Genomic DNA, 23,256 nt, shown 5'->3' on the forward strand with positions numbered 1-23,256 from the left:
TTAGAAGTCACAAAAATCACCAAAATTACTCTGTCAATCTAAAATCTTTCAGAAAATCGCAAAAGTGTATTGAATTGTATCGTTTGCTGAATATCGCAATATATATTGCATCATGAGCAGAATATCGTGTATCGCGTCGTGAGATTATTGTATCACTACAGCCCTAATAAATAATGTCATCTGATCAGAAACCGGATGGATGTTGGTCCTGCATTAGAACCAGGACCAACATCCTGGTTCTAATGAGCCAGACTGAGCCGTCAGTCTGGCTCATGTCTTAACAGCTTGTATCAGACTTACTGATACTGCTGCTTATGCAGTTCAGTGCCTTTTGTTGTCATGCAGATTTTTAGCAAATATTTAAAATATTGCAAAAAAAAAAAAAGAAAAAGTGAATTAGATGTGTTTCCATCTACTGGATTTTACTCCATAGCAGTCCTCCTCTACATGCTTGTTTTGGCTTCTGCGTAAAATATTCCCACTTGAGGAAGCTCTTCCTTGCTGTAGGTTGATGAACTCCATGTTGTTTGCAAATGACATAAAAAATCTGGATCAGTGAACAGCAGTTACATTTCTAAAATGTATAAATGTATAATATAATGTAGGGCTGTTGTAAAAGAATATTTTAGTAATCGAGTACTCTTGAATATTTTTACGATTATCTGAGGAATATCTCTCTCTCTCTCCCTCTCTCTCTCTCTTTCTCTCTCACTCACATCGTGATGACGCGATTCCAACGCCAGAAAAGCTATCATAGTCCAACTAATGCGCCGAAAAGTTCAACAATCCTTATTTGTCCCCCAAACCCTGGCAAAACGCAGCACAATTCAACACCATGCTGCTAGCGCTTCACAACAACTCATAGGCGGAAGCAAGAGCGCTGCCCTCCACAAATGATGATCCGGGTGGAACACGGTGCGCTACACAATAAAACGTAATTTAACGAAGCTTCGAGCCAGATACATTTTCGTTTCTTTTTAGCCCTGATATAAATGCTAGAGCCAGAACTTCAGCACATTCATTTTGAAGAATTACATAGATTTTAACATGTTAAACATCCATCCATTTTCTATACGTCTGATCGATGGACTATTGATGTGAGGGCTCCACAGACAACATTTCACAAGTAAGATGGACATATTATTGTGTATATATTGTGATTAGAATATTACTGTACTGTATTCAGTGACGTGCGGTCAGGGGAGGCAGGTGAGGCAAAGCCTCACCTATCATCATGGAAAAATAATATATAACATCATTTATAAAGATATTTTCACCCTGTGGTTTGTACTATAAAGTACCTATTCTTCATTTAATTTAACCAAATCTGATGTTATTTTTCTTCAAAATTGCTGAATTTTTGCATTTTCCCATTCAAATGCTTAGAAGCGAAGCCAGTGAGGCAGCAGCGAGCTGAGCCTCTCCTGGGATTGCGCAATCTCTCGATAACTGCACTGGCTGCCATTCTATGAGCGCATGCTCCTCCTGTCTGTAAGTCGCCAATAAAATGGTTAAAAACATTTAATGAACAGATTTTCCATAATTTAGCTTATTTATTTAATATACTGTGTTTTTATTGTCACCAACTGAGTATGTAACGTGTTTCGTGTGCTAAGGAGCAATCAGAAATGGCAGTGAACAGATTTGAGGTCAGGCAGTTCTCTTGCCTCATCGCTGGGGGCGCTCATGAACTCGGACATTGTGACTCCACAACTGCAGAGTAAAAGACAGTAAAAGCGATATAGCCATACAGAAGCTGCGCTGATACAGAGAGCGAGAAAGACGTGGTTTAGAGTTGTACTTTAACAGTTTCTCCCTTTGCTGTTAAGCACAGCACGAAATTAATAAATCTACATGTCTAAGTTTGATTGAGATAACGGAATTATTCTGCGGTGGCGGCGCGGCTAAGCATCACATGTTAAAGAATAGTCTTTTTGCCCTCTAGCATTGTACGCATGCGCGAATTTTCCTTATGTAAACAATAACATGCAGGGGTCTAGATTTGTAAATCCGATTATAATTAAGTCGGTGCCTCACCAGCTATGAACCTCACTGCACGTCACTGACTGTATTTATGTCCACCGTCGAGATACCAGCTAATATTAGCTACAGTGCTTGGAGTAATACGGGTTCAACCCCGCTACAAAGGCTAACTGAGATTCCGTAAATCTAAAAAAATTAATTATTCTCTAACATTGACTTAGATTATCTGACACAAGAGCCTATATTAGAAATGAAACGATATAAATGATAAAACTTATATTATGTGTTCTAACATTCACCAGCAAAGTTTACAAAGGTGGTAAAGACTATTATTTATATGCAATTCTTTCCCTAGTAAGATGCATCCCAAATCTTCTGTTTTTGTTTTGAAAGTTTCCTGAAGACATGATGTGAGAAAGAATAGGGAGATATCTATTAAGAGACAGATTCACCCCAGCAAGGATGAATCTCGCATCGGATTTTGGACTCAATCTCAGCTGCTGAATCTCTCTGAAGCTAGAACTCATCGGCTAAAATACATACATACATACATACATACATACATACATACATACATACATACATACATACATGTATCCAATATATATTATTCAGTATTAATCATTATTTATTTGTTTGTATAGTTATATAAATATGTATTGATGTTACAAAATTTATTAAATAAATTATGAACGGCTGTGTGCTTTTTAATATGCTCATCATACATCAATATCAGAATATTCCATTCCTATTCTATTGATAGCCACTAAGCATATTTAAATATGCTGAACAGTAACAGCATATTTAAATAATACAATTGTTTATAAATGTAGCTTTGATAGATGTTTGAATATGATTTCTAGTAACAAAAAAGCGTGTTATGATCGATTAAATACGCTGATACGTCATTGTGCCTGCTAAACATAACGCTGAGTGGAGTTGTGTACTGCTCCAAGATGGCCACCCTAAATCTCGTCAGCGACAATAAGCGAGAGCGGTCCATGAGGCGTTTATCCTTATATTATGTCTATGGTTGGGAGGGTTGCTGGTGCCTATCTCCAGCTAACGTTCTGGGCGAGAGGCGGAATACACCCTGGAAAGGTCGCCAGTCTGTCGCAGAGCAACACAGAGCCTCCATGTTCCAGCTAACGCATACCCAAGGACAATTTAGAGAAACCAATTAACCTGACAGTCATGTTTTTGGACTGTGGGATCCTCCCACAGTCCAAAAACATGACTGTCAGGTTAATTGGTTTCTCTAAATTGTCCTTGGGAGTACCCGGAGAGAACCCACGCATGCACAGGGAGAACATGCAAACTCCATGCAGAAAAACCCCAGGCTGGGAATCGAACCCAGAACATTCTTGCTGCAAGGCAACAGCTTAACAACTTCACGTTAAACATTTTTAACAAAATATATAAATATATTTTTTTTATCATACAAAGGTTCTTTCATGTTTGTGGTAAGCCCATGAATCTGATGCACAAGTGACATCTGCAAGCAACAATTGACAACAAAGTTGCTCCTCTTGGCCTTCTGGGGTTAATTTCTGCTTAAAAAAACGATTAAAATTATTGATGTGTTCAAAGTTGCCTAAAATAAATTGGCCTGTCAGTGAAGGCTTAAAACAGCATCTCAGTGCTAATGCATGGTTCCCCCCAGTGTATTAAGCCTGCTGGGCTGCCAGGCTTTACCTGCCCCCATCCCACCAAGCTAAGTGTTGCTTGTTTTTGTTAAAGAAAAGTTTGAAATAGTTTTTTCAATAATACACCGGTAACCCTGGACTGCATTCGTCTTTGCAGAGAAGAATTATTCCTGAAAGATGGGTTTATAGTTGATGCATTGAACAAGGCATGAAACTGGCAGTGCACACCAATCACACCGCTGCGCCTCTGCACTTTGGCCGCCTGGTGTGCTGTTGCGGCTGAATCTCTCAAGTTTACCTAGCGGGTTTGCTCCCTTCCTTTCACTTAAACCGGATAATATTGAAGGTGTTCTAACAGAAAGGCTTCACTGTATGAGGATTTATATTAGTCAATTATATTAACTGTGACGACTAATTTTTCCTTAAGTTATCAGCTGTAATGTCAAGTTATTAGTCAAGTTTAGTGGTGGGACAAACATTAGTCCCTCCATTAATAATGGCTTATTTCACTCTTTCCTATCATGCTATAGAGCAGTAAAACTAAAACTAAAAGTAAAAGTAAAACTCTATAAACAATTTGATCATTGTCTCCTTGTTGTTAACCTTTTGCTGCTAGCGTTGTTTCTGTTTCCAGCTTCATACATCTGCTGTGCAGATGTTCTACAGCGCTGCCAGAAACTCGGCTTAGCAAACCTGCTAAGTAAGGGTAATGGACTGTGTTTGCATCTGTGGTCTGAAATCAACATACAGACGTAAACAGATGTTTACATCTGTGTAGCGTCAGGTTTATCCAGCTGTGCATGGATGTTGTTGCAGTGTGTGTGTCTAGACCTCATGAGTCTAATTTCCTGTGTACTGAGGATGTGGGTTGTCTTTTGGTGAACCGTTGACTTCTGCTTTGCCTGCAGTCCTCTGCGCATCCTCACAGCTTTGCTTTTCTGGTCCATCTCCCACAAGCCTCCCATGTTCCAGCATGCTTCTGCTGTCGGGACGCCAGACAAGATGAAAGTCTAAATATGTTTCCATGAGTTGGAGTAAACTCATACATTGCTATATATCAGTGGTTCTTAACCTGGGTTCGATCGAACCCCAGTGGTTCGATGAGTCGGTCTCGGGTTCGGAGGAGCCTCTGCCGCGGAGGTAAAGAACATCTCACAGTTTGCCATAGTCACCGTCACCAACGCATTGTCACTTCACAATGTGGAGGTGAATAACAGCAGCTAGGTTAAAGACACACAAGACTGTCATGATTCCTTGAATGTGTTCGAGTATCTCGATTATTAAAATTCTTTGATGCAAATTATCTGCCATGAAGCTTTGTTAAATTTATTTTACTGTTTAGCGCACCATGTTCCAGCCAGGTGATTAATATGTTTTGCAATGCTCTCTCACTTCTGCCTGAGAGTCGTTGATGAATGTTAAGTGCTAGCAGCCCAATTTTCAAGTTCACTCCAGAGCATCCGGAGGGATTTCATTGATTGATGATAAAGTCTGGGTTTTTATAGTTTTTCAGGGGACCAATAGGAATCCTTAAAATGACTGATGCAAACATATACAACAACCCTTCTCCTGGAGTTGCTGCCTAGTGGCTGGTTCAGAGCAAATGGTGGGGAACAGCTCGGTGGGTGTAGGCATACAGCTGGAGTGGATAGATTTTAGCCTATGCTTAGTGCATCTTTACAGACGAACGAGACAAATCCATTTTCTACCTTCCCCGTTGCAACAATGGGTGATGGAGCTATGGCATTGGTACATATAGCTATAATTTGTTAATGAAAAGTGAAAACAGAATGGTTAGAGAGCTGTGGCTCTGGCCAGTCAGTTCCTTGGCTAGTTCCATCTGCATCTGTTTCTTTAGTTATTTTCAGTAAAACAAAATGATATCAGATCTCCAGATTAACTTCCGTTCAGTCTGAGCTCCTTCTTTGGTAGTGCAGCCATCTGAGAAAGCACCAGCTGAGGAAAATAAGTTCTTTATCAAGGTTATTTCAGCCTTACACTGCTTCCCTGTTTAAAATGGAGAGTTAAGTTTGGATTATTTTGGAACTTGGGTACATTTATTGGTACAAGTCAAATAAATCATTTCCAAATGCTAGCACAAACATGTTTCTCTCAATACCTTTCACACAGTCATTGTTTATTATTAGAGAGTCTAAAACCTTTCACCAGAATCGAACCCAGAACCTTCTTGCTGCAAGGCAACAGCTCTACCAACTGCGCCACTGTGCAGCCACAGTGGCACAGATAGGTCAGTCAAACTTTATTAATAGATTACAAACCAGCGTTCTGACAACTATCCCAGCATACACCGCACGCTTCTTCTTCTACGGGCGAAAATGAAGTCGGCGGCTGCTTACCGTAGTTGCTAGACCTGTTGTGGCTCAATATTGGTTCATATATAAGGCGCACCGGATTATAAGGCGCACTGTTGGCTTTTGGGGAAATTGAAGGTTTTTAGGTGCGCCTTATAGTGCGGAAAATACGGTACTTTCAACTAAAACAGTACAAATAATGAAGTCTGTATACTATATTGCCCTTCAATAATCATTAGATTTAGATAGAGAAGATGGGCATATATGGCTGCCTGATGCAATAGTTCAGTCCTTCCTTACGCACAGGTGTCAAACTCCAGTCCTGGAGGGCCTGCAACTTTTAGATGTGCCTTTGCTGCACCACACCTGAATAGAATAATTAGGTCATTAGCAAGGCTCTGGAAAACGTATCTACACAAGAAGGAGGTCATTAAGCCATTTCATTCCAGTGTTTTGTACCTGTGGCACATATAAAAACTGCAGCGGCCCTTGAGGACTGGAGTTTGACACCCCTGTTCTAGAAGCTTCCCGCTTTACTCCGCATGCGCACTGCTGAGCTGATGCATTCACTCCAGTAACGAAAATGTTCAAATCCAGTTTATTCAAAATAAGTTAGTCTTTTACCTTTCTCAGGACAAACATGTAAATTACTCACATTACTTGAGTTGACTAAACAGTTTAGTGAGACTTAAGTAAAGCATACAAACATAATTTAAGAACAGATATTGCCTTTTAGAGTGCAAGTTCCTAGATTTGCACAAACATCTCGTGTGATTTTCTGATCTCGCTAGATCCTCTTCGGCGGGAGATCACTCTGACTAAATTGAATCACGTTGTCTCAACTTGAATTCATTTTATTAATGCTAGGTTGTTAAATTTTATGTTTATCTGACATGATTTTATCACGTTTGCCTTTGAAACATAAAATTATTTTGTTAAAACATGTTTTTTTGTAAATGCAATGACCACCTGAATCAGGGCCGTGCAGAGACCACTGAAGGGGCAGGTGCTCAAAAAAAAAAAGGGCACATCTAACCGCATTCTAGGACAGAATATTAACAAAGCCACACAGCTTTCAGAGTATAATAAACAATGATAAATTACAAAATTGTGAGATATACAATCAAAGCTAAGGAAAATCTCTATATAAATCTCTATATCACGTGAGATAAATGGAAATGTAGTCTTCTCATAACTGCCGCTGGAGTTTTCGTTTTCCCGGCACACAAAACGATTATCTCGCGTCGTCTCATGTGATTTCCCATAATCTCGCGTGATCTTCAGTGATCTCACTAGTCGTCTACAGCACAAGATCAGTCTGACTAAAATGAATCATGTTAATCTCAACATGATTAAGTTTCATAAAAGTTAAGTTGTTGAATTTCTTGTTTATCCAACATGATTTTATCATGTTTTCGTTTGAAACATGTAATCATTGTTAAAAGTACATGATATTCTTTTGTTAATGTAATAACCCCCTAAGTTCATTTTTTGAGTGTAGTTTTCAAGCTTTCTCCTGTGATTGAATCATATAATTATATATAATTAGGAACAGAGGTAGGATCATATTGTGTGTGAGAAACTGGATTCTTTTTCATCTGTTGATTGCCCCATGGATTTACTTCACCGGATGAATGAAAGCAGTATGTGCAAACAACTTGAACAACATCTCAATCATCATTTTCAATCCATATTATTTGGCAATGTGGTAAATGGCCAATACCTGTATAGTGCTTTAACAAAGTCCAGGGGACACCGAAGCGCTTCACACTACATTCAGTCATTCACCTTTTCACGCATGGCAGTGGTGAGGCTGCCATGCACCAATGCCACTGGGCCCTCTGACTACAACCACGCAGACAAGTGTCTGACTTGTGTCAATGAAGGCGGATAGACCGGGGATCGAACCGCTAATTATGGGACGAATTCCTGCCACCATCACCGCCATCGTTCCATGACAAGCTTGAAATTGATAATTCCATAGTCAAACATCTTTTTATCAGATTTTGCTGAAGAGCACACATGGCATCAACTGGATGGGGAACCCTGCAACAAACAAATACACCAAGAGATTCTAGTGAAGCTGGCTGCCCAAGGCACACATGCCCAATGACACCACAACTTTTTGTGCTCACTGATCGCCCACGTTTACACATTCCTGCCCATATTCGCCCCCACATAGTGAGGATCAATACACCCAACTTAACCAGACATTAACTGGTTAGAGTGAAACTTGACAATGGCTTTAGACTGTAAAGATGCTAAGACCCACTCTCCTCTGGAAAGTTTGTGGTACATCTCCCGTCTACTCCAGCATGGGTTAATTGAATAGCTAATGAAGAGTCTTGGCACAGCCTTTATTTGAATTAAAATTTCACACATTTGGTTCAAAGTTAATAATTTATCTTAATGACCTATCCCATTTTTAACCTTAAACATACATTTCTTTCACAATTTTAACCATAAATTCAAGTATTAAATTAAATTCCATATTTGGTTGAATCAAACAAATCCAAACATTTTAGAATTACATTTTTTTTTCTTTTTCTAAGGACATAAGTTTTTACATTAAATATCTTAACATACATTTAATTTTTCTTTTCTCAAATGTGAAACTACAGTCAAATTACATTCAATTTAGCCCAGTTTATGGCTTACCGGTAGTCCTTATAAGTCCTTTCCCATAAAATGCTGCTTTGGAGGCTGTGTTTGCCTTCCTCAGCTCTGTTGCAAAAACCAGCAAAGTGGTTGGTGAATTCCTTATATTACCCGAGTTGAGGGTGCTGCTGATTGGGCCAGATTTCTTTCACCTGCCTGCTGAGAAATGCTGCAGAGTGGCACACTGATGTGTGTGTGTGTGTGTGTGTGTGTGTGTGTGTGCGTGTGTGTGTGTGTGTGTGTGTCTATTCATGCACCCACATCTGAACTAATGAGCAACAGTGTGAATGTGAAATCGAAATTGGCCAATGACTAATTGTTTAATTGTTGTGAAAATGTAGCAATGACTAAGTTGCTGGGCAATACATAATTATGCATACTTAGCAGAGGTAATAGCCAAGTATGCTATTACCTTAGCAGAGGTAATAGAGGGAATCTGTTTAATTTGTTATGCGAGTGTTAATTAATACTATAAATATGTTAGACTGGGTTCATATTGCACTGCATAGTTGCTGCTGGAGAACTCGTGCATACGAGACTTTTTCTTTTAGATTTTGGAATCCTGAAATTTGAAGCAACATTTACTTCTGTCAGCATTTCTCAAACAGTTTTCCTGAATTTTAGAAAGGTAAATATGAAGATATCATTTTGTAAAATGTAAAATGGTTCCAAGATAAAGTATCATACTCAGTAGGACAGGTGTATGTTTACAATAAATCGTAATGTAAAGCCTCAATTGGAGGTGTTATTCTGAGAACCCGAGAAAGCTCTCCATCCCTTGCAGAACTTGTGTGCTTATCTCTGTTCCAGCGTTCAGGCCTAGCTGTTCAGTACTCTCACCCACACACATGCAATGTGGTGTTTTGTCTGAGCTGCTCATCAGCTGGCTGTAGCTAACACTGTAACAGGAACCAACACAGCCACATCCTGTCTTACATCAGAAACAGACTTGTGTTACCAATGGCAACATTGTGAAATTAAAACCAAACGGTATTGGATCAATGCCAAGCTCAGGTCTGTCTCATTAATAAAGCAGGGTAAACTTTCGCTGGTTGATGCAGGGCAGCAATAAAAAACACATTTATCTTTTCATGGCCTGATTTGTTACCGCATTGGTTGTAAGTAAGCTTCTCTCCATCCCAGATGTTGCTGGACTCATTGGTTTAGCATAAACTGTGGAGTGAATCGATTATTTCTCAGTTTGCAGAAAAAGATAACCAACACATTATTTCATACCCAGGTCATTCCAGACCAGGATATGAAATGACGCAGGTCTGTTTAAATCTGTCCTGACTGGGTTTTTATTACTATTTGGTCGCCTTCTTTGTTTTCTTGCTGTTCTGTCTCTTGTTGCTGTTATCTGCCTATCCACTCCACCTCTTCTAGGCTAGCTTTTTCTTAGGCAAGTAAAGTTTGTTTGCATACCACAATTAAGCAGCAAGACAACTCGGTGTGATTTACATGATGAAAACACAAAACAACAAATGAGCAAGACTCGTTATATTGCAGTGGCAACATAAAAGAAAGTGGTGAAAAGTTGGAATACATACAATTTATGATGGTCCAGTTAATGTTTAAGTGTTGATTTAAAGGGACTCAGTGTTTCAGCTGTTTTGCAGTTTTCTGGAAGTTTGTTCCAGATTTGTGGTGCATAGAAGCTGAATGCTGCTTTTCCATGTTTGGTTCTGGGGATGCAGATCAGATCTGGAAGGTTGTTATAACAGCAGATCTTTAATGTATTGTGGTGCTAAACCCTTCAGTGACTTATAAACTAACAGCAGTATTTTAAGATATATTATTTGAGCTACAAAGAGCCAGTAGAAGGACTTTAGAACTGGATGATGTGCTCTGTCTTCCTGGTTTTAGTGAGAACACGAGCAGCAGCGTTCTGGATAATCTGCAGCTGTCTAATTGACTTTTCAAAAATTAAAAAAATAAATATAAATACTTTATGTAGTGTGGATCGATGTTGTCTATAAATCTCTCTGACCAACATTTCTAAATACAAGTTGCAATGTTGTAAGCTTGTTTAGCTAATTGCCATTTGTGTTATGGAATCTGGGCTTTCTTAAAAAAAGAGGAAGACATTCTGGAATTTAAAAACTTTACAAAATCCTGAATATATTTTATACATGATGAGGAGTGGTACTTGAGTTAAAAATGTGTAAATATGTTATATTTCTATAATATTTTAAAAGAGCATTCTTTATGTTCAGTTGATACAGGCAGAGGACAAAATGAAGGAATCACAAAAAAATTAAGGGTCTAAAATAGCTGTGTTCACATATTCATGATGCCCTTGTGTCTTTGTGTTGCTGCTCTGCTATTTTAACATGTTTGTTCTTTTCCTGCTCTGTTCACATGTGATCAGTTTTCACATGAATGGTTTGTGATGTGACGTTTCTTATGAGAGCTTATACTGTGACTCCAAAGTCCCACTGTTTTAGAAACGGCAAAAAAATTCCTCTATTATCTTTAAATTAATCAAATATCCAGCTGCCACCAACATAAATGCTTTATTTTGTGATGCAAACTTTTAAAGTCGCAGGCATTTTATTCTTCTAGTTTGTATCTGCCAAGTGTAAAATTGAGGTAATTTGTCCAGGTATATCTGGACCTTTTAATACTACGTAAGGCCATATAATGAAATTCCTTCTGTGGTATTTCATGACTATCGCAGCTTCATACAACTCTGTAATTTGTAATGCAAGGTGAATGTGGCTTAATATGCTAACTGTTCAATTTAGCTTTTGTGAAAGTAAAATCCCCCACTTGATATTTGACATCACACCATCACACTTTTCAAAGCCTAAGCTCTCAGCGGTTGTAGTCTTTATTTTCTCAAAGGTCAAGTAAAAATGTCAGAAACTGAAAAAGCAAAGTGGTGGAACAACCCCTTGGTGGGAATGAAATGACGCCAAATCTGCACCAAACATCTAGGAAATTGTGTCTAGGTGACACAATTTCCTTCTAAAGCTGAACAAGAAATCGTACTTCAATCATCATTGCAATATCATTGTGTGCAGTATCTCAATGAAAGACATCTTTGATATAGTACTTATTAGGATATTATTTTTAAATGCTATGCATACAAGTTTTGCAAGCCAATAATAATGTATGGTCTGTTGTGTAGACTTCCACTGCCTGTAGTTCTCACATTTTTAGTGGCCGGGTTGCTAAAGTTTGCCAAGATAGACATTAAGATGAAAGGATGTATATTAAAGAATAATGGAAATTTGTGGCAATTTTAACAAGAAGAGCAACCTATAACCCACCTTTCTTGATGCTAAGAACACAGTAAAAATGTTTATAGATTAGGGTTCTCGAAATGTCTGCAAATTATTCATCCATCCATCCATCCATCCATCCATTTTCTTCCACTTAGCCGGGGTCGGGTTGCAGCAGCTTCAGAAGGGAGGCCTATACTTCCCTCTCCCCAGCCACTTCTTTCAGCTCCTCCGCAGGAATCCCAAGGCGTTCCCAGTCCAGCCGAGAGACATAGTCCCCCCCAGCGTGTCCTGGGTCTTCCCCGAGGCCTCCTCCCGGTGGGACGTGCCCGGAACACCTCACCAGGGAGGCGTCCAGGAGGCATCCTGACCAGATGCCCGAGCCACCTCAACTGGCTCCTCTCGACGTGGAGGAGCAGCGGCTCTACTCTGAGTCCCTCCCGGGTGACTGAGCTTCTCACCCTATCTCTAAGGGAGAGCCCAGCCACCCTGCGGAGGAAACCCATTTCGGCCGCTTGTATCCGTGATCTCGTTCTTTCGGTCATGACCCAAAGCTCATGACCATAGATGAGGGTGGGAACGTAGATCGACCGGTAAATCGAGAGCTTCGCTTTTTGGCTCAGCTCTCTCTTCACCACGACGGACCGGTACAACGCCCGCTTCACGGCAGACGTTGCCCCAATCCGCCTGTCGATCTCCCGTTCCCTTCTTCCCTCATTCGTGAACAAGATCCCCAGATACTTAACTCCTCCACTTGAGGCAGGACGACCCCCCTGACCTGGAGAAGGCACTCTACCCTTTTCCGGCTCAAGACCATGGCCTCGGATTTGGAGGCACTGAGCCTCATCCCGGCCGCTTCACTCTCGGCTGCGAAATATTCCATCCACCGGCCCACAACGTCCCGAGTTGAGGTCAGCAGCACACCATCCCCACTATAAACAGTGTTGGTGCTGCACTGCTTCCCCCTCCCGAGACGCCGGATGGTGGACCATGGCCTCTCCAAACTCCTGTCACACCCGAGTTTTTTCCTCAGCGACAACCCGAGCCGCATGCCTTTTCGCCCGCCGGTACCCATCAGCTGCTTCTGGAGTCCCACAGGCCAAAAAGGCCCGATAGGACTCCTTCTTCAGCTTGACAGCATCCCTCACCAAAGGTGTCCACCAACGGGTTCGAGGGTTGCCGCCGCGACAGGCACCAACAACCTTGTGGCCGCAGCTCCGATAGGCCGCTTCGGCAATGGAGCATGGTCCACTCAGACTCAATGTCCCCCTCCTCCCCCGGGACGTGCTCGAAGTTCTGCCGGAGATGAGAGTTGAAGCTCCGTCTCATAGGGGACTCCGCCAGACATTCCCAGCAGACCCTCACTACACGTTTGGGCCTGCCAGGTCTGACCGGCTTCCTCCCCCACCACCGGAGCCAACTCACCACCAGGTAGTGGTCAGTGGACAGCTCCGCACCTCTCTTCACCCGAGTGTCCAGGACATACGGCCGCAAATCCGATGAGACGATGACAAAGTCATCGAACTGCGGCCTAGGGCATCCTGGTGCCAAGTGCATATATGGACGCCCTTATGTCTGAACATGGTGTTCGTGATGGACAATCCGTGACGAGCACAGAAGTCCAACAACAGAACATCACTCGAGTTCAGATCAGGGGGACCGTTCCCCTCAACCACGCCTCTCCAGGTCTCACTGTCATTGCCCACGTGGGCGTTGAAGTCCCCCAGTAGAACAAGGGAGTCCCCAGGAGGGGCACTCTCCAGTACCCCCTCTTAGGACTCCAAGAAGGGTGGATAATCTGAACTGCTGTTTGGCCCGTAAGCACAAACAACAGTCAGACCCCCAACGTACAGGCGCCCAGATGGGGGGCAACAAGTATGCCCACTCCTGCCCGGCGCCTCTCACCGTGGGCAACTCCAGAGTGGAAGTACGTCCAGCCCCTCTCAAGGAGACTGGTTCCAGAACTAGAGCCATGTGTCGAAGTGAGGCCGACTATTTCTAGCCGGAACCTCTCAGCCTTGCACACTAGCTCTGGTTCCTTCCCCACCAGAGAGGTGACGTTCCACGTCCCAAGAGCCAGCTTCTGCAGCCGAGGATCAGACCGCCAGGGTCCCCTCTTTTTGCTGCCATCCATAGCACAATGCACCCGACCCCTTTGGCCCCTCCGACAGGTGGTGAGCCCATCGGAAGGGGGACCCACGTCTCCTCTTCGGGCTGAGCCCGGCCGGGCTCCGTGGGTAAAAGCCCGGCCACCAGGCGCTCGCCATCGTGCCCCATCTCCAGGCCTGGCTCCAGAGTGGGGCCCCGCGTCCGTGCGAGGGAACGCCAGATCCAATGTTTGTGTCCATCATAAGGGGTCTACAAATTATTCGAAGATATAATAAGATATTCGAATAATTATTGCGAAGATATTCGCAATAATTTGCGAATATCTTAGCAAATTTTTCGAAGATATTCATTTGCCTCGAAATTGGTGTAATCTGACCCATTTATATTTGCCTAATTTGTTGAATATCTTCCAGCAGGAGTGCAGCAATAAAACACCTGTTTTTCCCAGATTTATTTGCACTTCATTTACTTCATATGTTTTATTGTGTTCATGAACTTTCATGCACTTTTCCTTGAAGTTAACTGCTGAAGCAAAACGATGTTCAGGCTTTACTTTAGATCCACTGCTTGCTACTTGTACAGAAGGATGTTAGGATGTTACCACTTGTATATTTGGCAGGCTTAGTGAATGTTGCTACGGAGACAGTCAAAGGTTCCAGTAGGTCTGCTCTGAACTGTTAAGGCTCTCTGTATAAAAATGTGGCTTTCTGTGCCCCTTCCACTTGGTCAGCTGGCTCCCTCCTATCTGAGGCTCATCCATGAGCTTCTGCAGCCATTCTCTAAAACACATAACATATACATGGTACAGACCAATGAATAATTACTCATTACTTCATCAGTCACATTATTTCAGAATTCTAACTGTTTTCTAGGGATCTGACTGTTTTACACTAATGGAGCTGTAGATCTGCTTTGGAGTAGCAGAGGAAAGATTTGGTGGTTTGTGTCACTAGGCTGAGGTAAGGACGCGGATTACATAACATCAGCAGAAGTATGAGAGAGCTGTTGGCTTCATTGTCTTTTAGAAAGATTCAGCTTTCCTTTTCTTCTGTTGGGTGCAGAGATGTGCTTACTGGTAAACTGTGGAGGTCAGTGGGTCAGTAGTGATTTAAGTGTCCATGGTAGAACCTTCACTACTGCAGCCTGTAATTAGACTCGGTGTTCTGCTCTGATGGAAAAGTCCTCCTCTTCGTGCTGATCCTTTGACATTCCGTGACTTCATTATCCCTTTCCACATTGTGAAACATGACATCTACTGGGAGACCTGGAATCCGGCCGAACATCAAATAGAAAGGCGCATAACCAGTTGACTCATGGGCAGTGCAATTGTAAGCAAAAGTCGATGTTAATAACTCTGCTACACATGCAGCATACTAGCCAGTTTATTTAACATATTTGTTTTCAGTGGATGCAAAACGCACCGATTAAAATCCAAGCAATTACTTGACTTGCCAATTCACTCTCCCGCGGCGCTCCAAGACATGCGCAGTGGTTTTCTCTCAGCGGCAGAAGATCTGTCTAATAGTCAGTAATAGAATAGCGCTGCATAAATCATCAGAAATCCAATGGTCACAGCTAACTCAGCAGCGCTTCGCTTTCATAGACATGGGGACTACGTCTAACTTTTTTGTCACTTAGAAAAGTATCTCAAAGAAAGGTTAGCTCCGTTGACGTGATGTTGACTGACTTGTCGCACATATGAGACAACGCTGTGTCCAAAAGTCTGTAATGTAGTGATGCGATATTCAGGAGCAGTACGATTCTTCTGCACGGGTTTTTACTTATTAGATAGGACTGGAGTGTCACTGAGAGCCGTTGTTCTATCAGATTACCATACGCTGTCAGAATAGCATACATCAGAGTTTCCCAAACTGTGGCGCCGTGCCATGGACCTTACCAAACTCCGCCCAGAAACGCCCCTCGAAAGTCCCACGTGACTTCATGTCTCACATTAACCTCCTCGCAGAGCTTAGCTTCTATGGGATTTTTCGTTTCGACTGACTCCGCAGAGTATTTCTGAGTCGATTAGTTTAGCATTTCTGCCGGATTTTCACAAAATATCAGCCACGACAATGGACAAGGGAACCAACAAGTTCATGTCATCTTTTTTGGACGACATCAAGATGTTTTAGCCACGCAATGGCTCTAACATTGTGCGAGTTGCAGCTAAATGCTACTAGTCGATGAGGAAAACAGCAGACCCTCAGCATAAATATAGCTGTGGACAAGATCACTGATGCCTATTGTTCTTGCAAGGCTGGGTAAGTCGGGCATTCATGGTTTTGAGGGTTCGAACGTGCCTAGGACTTGTACACGGTACTCGGTGCTAGCGTGGCTAACACGATTACAGTTTAGTAAAAGCTAGCGTGGCTAACACGATTACAGTTTAGTAAACGTTAGCGTGGCTAACACGATTACAGTTTAGTAAAAAGCCTTTTCAGGTGAAATAAAATCTTTAAAGTATGTCAGATACGGTACACATTGCATATTGATCTGTTCAGCTATCGTAAGGCTGTAACAGACAGGCTTCAGGATATAGAAGTTGTATCGGTACTGCCATTATGCTGTACTTGGCTAAAAGGTTTTCATAATTCATGTGTTTATTATTGACTATTTTTTTTCATTCACTAAACACGAAGAAAGCAAAGCAATAATACTTACGCCAGCAGACACTTTGTTCTTATTGATCCTACGACGGTTGAGCTGCAAATGCGGTCGTGCACAAGCTTTGATCCAAGCAAGGCTTTCCGTTTCAGATTTTGGAAATCTGTGAATTTTAGTTCCACAAACACGATCAGGATACCTGACATCGCCTGTACAGATACCCCACTGACGGAGAACCATTATTTTTCGAGTCCTGACGCAAAAACTTTGTCGGTCTGGTAGTCCACAATGTACATTAGCATGAGTTTGTGAGCCGATAACCCACGTGATAGCTGCGCTGTGACGTAAAATGGGCATTAGCCAATGAAATGCGGGCCCTGTGGTAAGGTCCATTGCAGGGGGGGTTGCGGGAAGCCGTTTGGATGAAAAAGAAAAACAAAAAAACATGAACGCTGTATGCGCTGGATTTTTACCTTAGAATGGCCAAGTCTCTGTTATTCCTCTGTCAATTTGATACAGTAGGGGCTTCCACACTTCCCATATCTGTGCTCTCTGTCACTTTTATCAGCAGTTAAAACTGTTTAATCCGTTAAAATGTGGTAATCTGTTTTTCCGAGCCGCCTTTAAACGCAACATGAACGCTACGACGCTGGGTTTACACCTGTGCGGCAGCGAAAGAGACCTGCTGCTGCTGTGCGGAGTTGCACAGGTGTATTAGAATCATGGCAGCAAACCAGCAAAACACAAATAACTTTTCACAATTTTCCCCCCAAACTAACAGACTGTTTAGTAAAGCTGTTTGATGCAGGTAAAGTTAGCTAAAAGATGACTAGCTAGCTAATATCAATACATCGCCTTAAGCTTGTTAACAAGTAGCTTATAGGCTAAGTTGTTGTCTATGTTCAGCTACATAGATTCATTTTGCCCCCCAAAAAGTCGACCCCCCGGCCCCCCCTCACAGCTATTTGTAGGGGGGGACAGAACATGTTTGGAAGCCACTGGGGGGGCGCAGGACAAAACGTTTGGGAACTACTGGCATACATGTATCTACTTGTATGCCCTGACGTTCATAGTTGAGCGTCAGGGCATTGCCTCAATTGCTGCGTTTAATGGTGCAGACGGTGGTTTCTGACATGAGCAACATGGGTAAACACCCAGGGCATTATCTTTTTAGTGAGGGCACGAGACCACTGCGGATCGTAGCACAGAGATGGAAGCAAAGCAGAACGAAGAGTTTGTTAAATTTAACATTGGTTAAATTTAATATCTATGTGTTTATTTATGGGAATATGGAACTTTGAGATCAATTTGAGAAGTAATTTTGATCATATTTCACATTTTATCATGTAGAGCTGGTCTTGGTCTTGACTCGGTCTCGACTTCCCTCGGTCTTGGTCTTGACTTGGTCTCGGACCCTAAAAGTCTTGGTCTTGTCTCGGCCTCGATACACTCTGGTCTTGGTCTCGTCTTGGTCTCGGGTTAGGTGGTCTTGACCACAACACTGACAAACAGATCTAGTTTTTATATAGACATAGTCAATTTATTTAAATTTACTGATTTGAAGAGAATATTTTGAACCTTTTGAGGAAAATGGAAGTGCCTGGGTCATATGGATGTGTCCTTTGGAGACAAAATGGAATCCAGGTGTACCTCAGCATTGCTGCAAGGCTTGGAATGCAAACAAAATTAGCCCATTAAAAATCGGATGGACACTGATGGTGGTGCCAGTTTGCACCATATAAAACTTTCAATCATTTACAAAATAGCCCCTCCCTTTGATAGCCAGATCTGTAGGGACCATCTTTCTGTGACCGTTCCCCTTTTCCACAGGGCTTTGTTGAGTTAACAGATTTGGCTCCTGACCACAGAGCATAACCCTTCAGTGTGAGCCTCCTGCTGTCTGAACAATGGAGAGCCAGTTGGACGCTTCCACGCTTCCCATTCCACAGCACATACTTTCCCAATGATTTCAATGTTGATTCAGTCTGCCCTTATTATACCATTCATCAGTTCCAGGGAATGAGAAGTCTGTTAGAGACACTTCAGCTGTGCTGTAGTCATATTTTTAGCCAATTCGCCTGCAGTTTCAATCCACCTGCAGTTTCATTCTTTAATCTCTATAAAAATTAATCGAATCGTGAAATCACAGCAATATATAGACGTACGTTGTATTTTACTCCATGTTGTGCAACATCACTTTAAAAGAAGTTCACAACAAAGAAGTTCCTCTTTTTGCCTGAACCAGAACATCCATCTGTTTGGATTCAGACACAAGTGACCATTTCCTTTTATTCTCATTGAGCAAACCCAGACACGCATAAGGGTCCACCCCCACCTATTTCAGGCAGCTAACCTCTAGCTGTGGGACAGTGGTCTGGAAGACCGGGGGAAATCTGGCTACAGTACCTCTCAACACCATCTAAACTCAGTATCTCCAAAAGCCCCACACTGTAATTGACCGAAATAGCATACTGCATGGCTGCATTTGCAATGCTTGTTACAACTAGTCATGATGATGGACACTTTCTCCTCTTCATCAGTAATGAAGAATGTGAAGCAGAAAGGATTGCATTTTTATGCTTTATAAAACCCATGATTTTATCTCCATTACATTTAGTTGCTGTTGCATTTTCCTTCTTTCTGTGGAGCTTCTTATGCCCTATACAAATATAGTTAGCTGTTTTTTTTTTTTGTTGCTACTCTTTATCATGTAGTTTTCAATGTGTTTTTAATGTCAATGGCTTGAATATAGCATATTGAATTAACATGCATGCACACACACACACACACACATGCATTCAAATCCATATATCTTTTACATAGATATAGAAACAAAGCAAAACAAAATTTTAGTTGACTTTATGCTTTATGTCATGACTGTATATGTATGTGTAGGTGTGTGTATGTATGCATGCGTGTATACGTGTGTTTATATATATAATTTTATTTTATTTTATTTTTCTGTACACCCTTGGGGTTGGGAGGGGTGCTGGTGCCTATCTCCAGCAAATGTTTCGGGTGAGAGGCAGGCTTATGTATATATATGTGTGTGTGTGTGTATATATATATATATAAATATATATATAACTTATTGTATTGTATTCCAATTAAAAATGTAAAGTGATCCCAACAACATCTAGAATAAAATTAACGAGTTAAAATCAGTGTGTAAATATACTAAAAATTAAATGACAAAACCAAAATGCATTTCTTTGTCATTGATAACATGTATAAAAATGGTAACTGTACTTCTGAATACCAGTGAATAATCTTAAATTACGTCATTATGCTTTTCTAAATTCCATAGTAAAGGTTCCCACAGAGGCCATAACAAACCGGAACATCGCTCTCTTCCATGCTTTTCCAACTGCGATCAATATAGAGCCACTAGGCTGTCTGCCATCGACAGACATCTGTCTCATCCTGCTGTCAATGAATGCTCAGCGCTAATGGGACTTTTAAAACCACTATCACTCTGTAAGCTACTGACTATTCCATCTAATCTGCTCCACCCTCACTTTCATTTGAGTCTGAGTTGATTTGACAAATAGTGTAAAATCAAATCAGCAGAAAGATGTTGTTTATGATAAGACTACCTCAGATTAATATGGTTTTTTTTTTCTTATTTTTTAGAACCTGAAGTTCTCTAGCCCACAGATCCTTAGTTATGAAATCTACCTCTGATTTGGGACTTCGGTTCCATGACGAGGAGTTTGCTGCACCTTGAATTTTCTATTTGAATGTTTTTATTGGATTTTCAGCAAAATAAATCCCCAATCAATACATTCAAATCCACACATCTATTACATAGATATAGAAACAAAGTAAAAAAATAAAGAAAAAATAGAAGTCTTACTTGACTTTATGTTGAATAGAGCTTTGGAGCTGACGTCACTGCGTATGACGTTTATGTCGCTCGGTGCCATCTTTGGGGTCCACAGACCAAAACAAACTAGTCAGAACACAGATGTTTTCATTGTGTTACCGACCGCAGTGAAGTTGTTTTCAAGTTGGATACTGGATATTCCGAGCTCCGCGGAGTAAGGAGCGTTCAGCTCAAGGTTGAGCCGATTTATGAACGCTAATTTCGGCCAGTCTTTACTGGTCCCTCCTCAAGCTCTCGGAGGTTCACATAGGAACCGTCAATTTTCCGAACCAAACACTCCTGTAAATAAATGCCTTGTCTTGTGACCAACTGATACAAAAAAGTGGTAATTAATGCCATTACATGAGGCACACTATCCTCTATTAAAATTTTAAGCCATATTCAATAATTTTAACATTAAATGTTTTCTTCAATAGCTTCCAAATCGTGTGCCCCATTACCTCAAAAACTGTGAAATTGTTCTACTAGACTGTATAGATGAGGCACACTCATCTTTATTACATTTTAACACTTTATATATATATATATATTTTTTTTTTAGCAATTTCTGTAGTCAAAATTTAGTATTTTTCTTCAATAGTTTTTAGGTCATGTCAGCTATTAATTCAAAATCTGTGTGAAATTATTCTACTAAACTATATAGATTAGGCATATTTTTATGCCTAATCTATATAGGCATAAAAATTTAGTTTACATTTTTTTAAACTAAAATTATATTTAAAAAATATTTTTTTAAAATGTTCATAAAATGTATAACCTCAGATTATCATCACATTTGTTACGCGTAATGTTCAATTACATAAAATTCTAGGACAGGATCTATTACATGTTCACTTATCTGAAATATGTTAAATACAAGAAATATTTACTTTAAGTGTGATCTATGTCATAAAATTTGTCACCTTTATTGTTTAATTACATGTAAAATGTTTAAAGATGGGCTCTTTCATCTGGTTTGTGTCATGATGTGGGGTGGACGTACTTTATGAAGATGTTATTTTTAATGAACTAAGCAAACTAACTAAATCCAAAATCCAGGGAAAACGAGGAAATCCAAAACACAATGAAACAGGAGACACAAGGGATGACAAAGGTAACAACTGGCAACATGGTGAGCAGGGTAACAAGCTAGACTGGTGAGTTGTGACTGAAAAAGAGGAGCTTAAGTACTGGGAGGTAGTATTTGGAACAATGGCCTAGCTAGATGAGAAGAGTGATAGCAGGTTTGAGTAATTTGGCACAGGAGCTGCTGAGGGCTGGGGAGAAGGTAGCACAGGGAAACTAAGGAGATCTGCTGGGAACACAAATGGGAGGAAACATGGAATTGAAAATACAAAAGACACTAAGAGTAAAGAAAACCTGATGAACTTGGAGAGAAAGATATGAGGAAAACCATAACTGAACCTAAATAGAAACGAGGCTGATCTAACAACAATAAGAACTAAGGAACACAGAGCTGGAGAAGCTAGAAGATCTAAACAAAGAAATAACCCAACTAGAATTACTAAAGTAAGATGCAGACTCAGACATGGAAGAACAACTGAACCTATGGTGATCAAATTAAGAAATAAACATTACTAGAAACCTTGCAGGGAGGCTGAAATAAGAAATAACTAGAAGGATAAAATAGAATTAAACTATAGTCATTAAAGAAGGCTTGACATGGACTCAGACAAACAAGGAAAAGCAATAATATAATTCTAACTACACTAAATACCTCTAATAATATCAAAAGGTCCATGAAGGGCTAAGCTAAAGTGAATTAAAACATGAAACTAAATAAAATTAAAAGCAAAACAAACCCAGTGACCTGACAGATGTCTGATTATATAATTGTTTACTTGAATCACATAAAATATTGATTTAAAAAAATATTCTTATGTTTATTACCTGAAATATTTTAAATATAAATTTTTTACTTAAAACGTGATTTAAGTAAAAATCACGTTTTTACTTACACCTGTAAACAGGTGAAGACCTGTTTACATGCAACTTGAAGTGCTTGAATCAAACAATTCATGAATGTTTAATACATGAAATTATTAAATGAGAGAAAACAGCCACTTCCAACTGTATTTCAACACAAATGGTTCATGTTCAGAGTCTGCAGCCTTGCTGACCTTCTCTCGTGGGATTTCTTCCTCAGCGTCTCCAGCCTCTCCAAGTGGAGAGGCGTCTCCAGCTGGAGACACAGTTGCCTCTGTAACTTGTTGATCCACCATGGTCTTGCTGTATTGCCTCTTTAATTGAAGTCCATGTCAGTCCGATGTTGTGGAGTTTACCTCGAAGTGACTCGTATTCAGCGCTGGACCCCAGTCTGGATTGAGCTCATCCATTTCATAAGTCGATTTGCCTTCAAGAGGACATATCAGAACACACATCAGTATTAATGCTGTAAATTTGATAACACTAGTAAAATAGTTTACTTCACAAAAATGTAATAACCCCGATGTCCACTGACAAAACTCGGACCATGCTACATAAACAAAATCATAGCAAAAAAAATTTGAGATGTGCCGATCAGGTTTTTTCCTGCCGATACCGATTACTCATGAGGGCCGATCACCGATACCAATCACATAATTATTTTTTTTTTTTTATCATAAACTCTACCGGTTACATTATGGGGAAAAAGGAACCATGAACTCACCTTAATTTAGACAAAAACTTGTTTTTAATAACTTTTTCCAAGAAGAAAACTAAATTAAAGCTCCGCGGAGCCTCAAGCGGCCCTCGCAGCCAAGCGCCGCTCCGGCCTATAGCCACCGCGGGGCATCCAGCACCGCCGCCCGCCTGCCACCGCGTACGCTCTCGCGCAGTTGAAGCGCGAG

At 40.9% G+C, this 23,256-nt stretch overlaps 1 protein-coding gene across 3 annotated transcripts in view; it reads left to right on the forward strand.

Annotated features, from left to right (window-relative positions):
• lrch4 (leucine-rich repeats and calponin homology (CH) domain containing 4) overlaps positions 1 to 23,256 on the forward strand; it is a 79,219-nt gene that overhangs the window by 16,348 nt on the left and 39,615 nt on the right. The window contains exon 1 of one of the 3 annotated variants that reach the window (XM_008434914.3): positions 14,805 to 14,894. The exons of the other annotated variants lie outside the window; for them this stretch is intronic. The gene's annotated coding sequence lies outside the window, so the exon portion shown is untranslated. Of the gene's footprint in view, positions 1 to 14,804; positions 14,895 to 23,256 lie in introns of those variants that run through there. 3 annotated transcript variants of the gene reach the window in all.

The sequence above is a fragment of the Poecilia reticulata genome, chromosome 18 (assembly GCF_904066995.2).
Source record: "Poecilia reticulata chromosome 18, P_reticulata-male-v2, whole genome shotgun sequence".
NCBI classification, from domain to species: domain Eukaryota; kingdom Metazoa; phylum Chordata; class Actinopteri; order Cyprinodontiformes; family Poeciliidae; genus Poecilia; species Poecilia reticulata.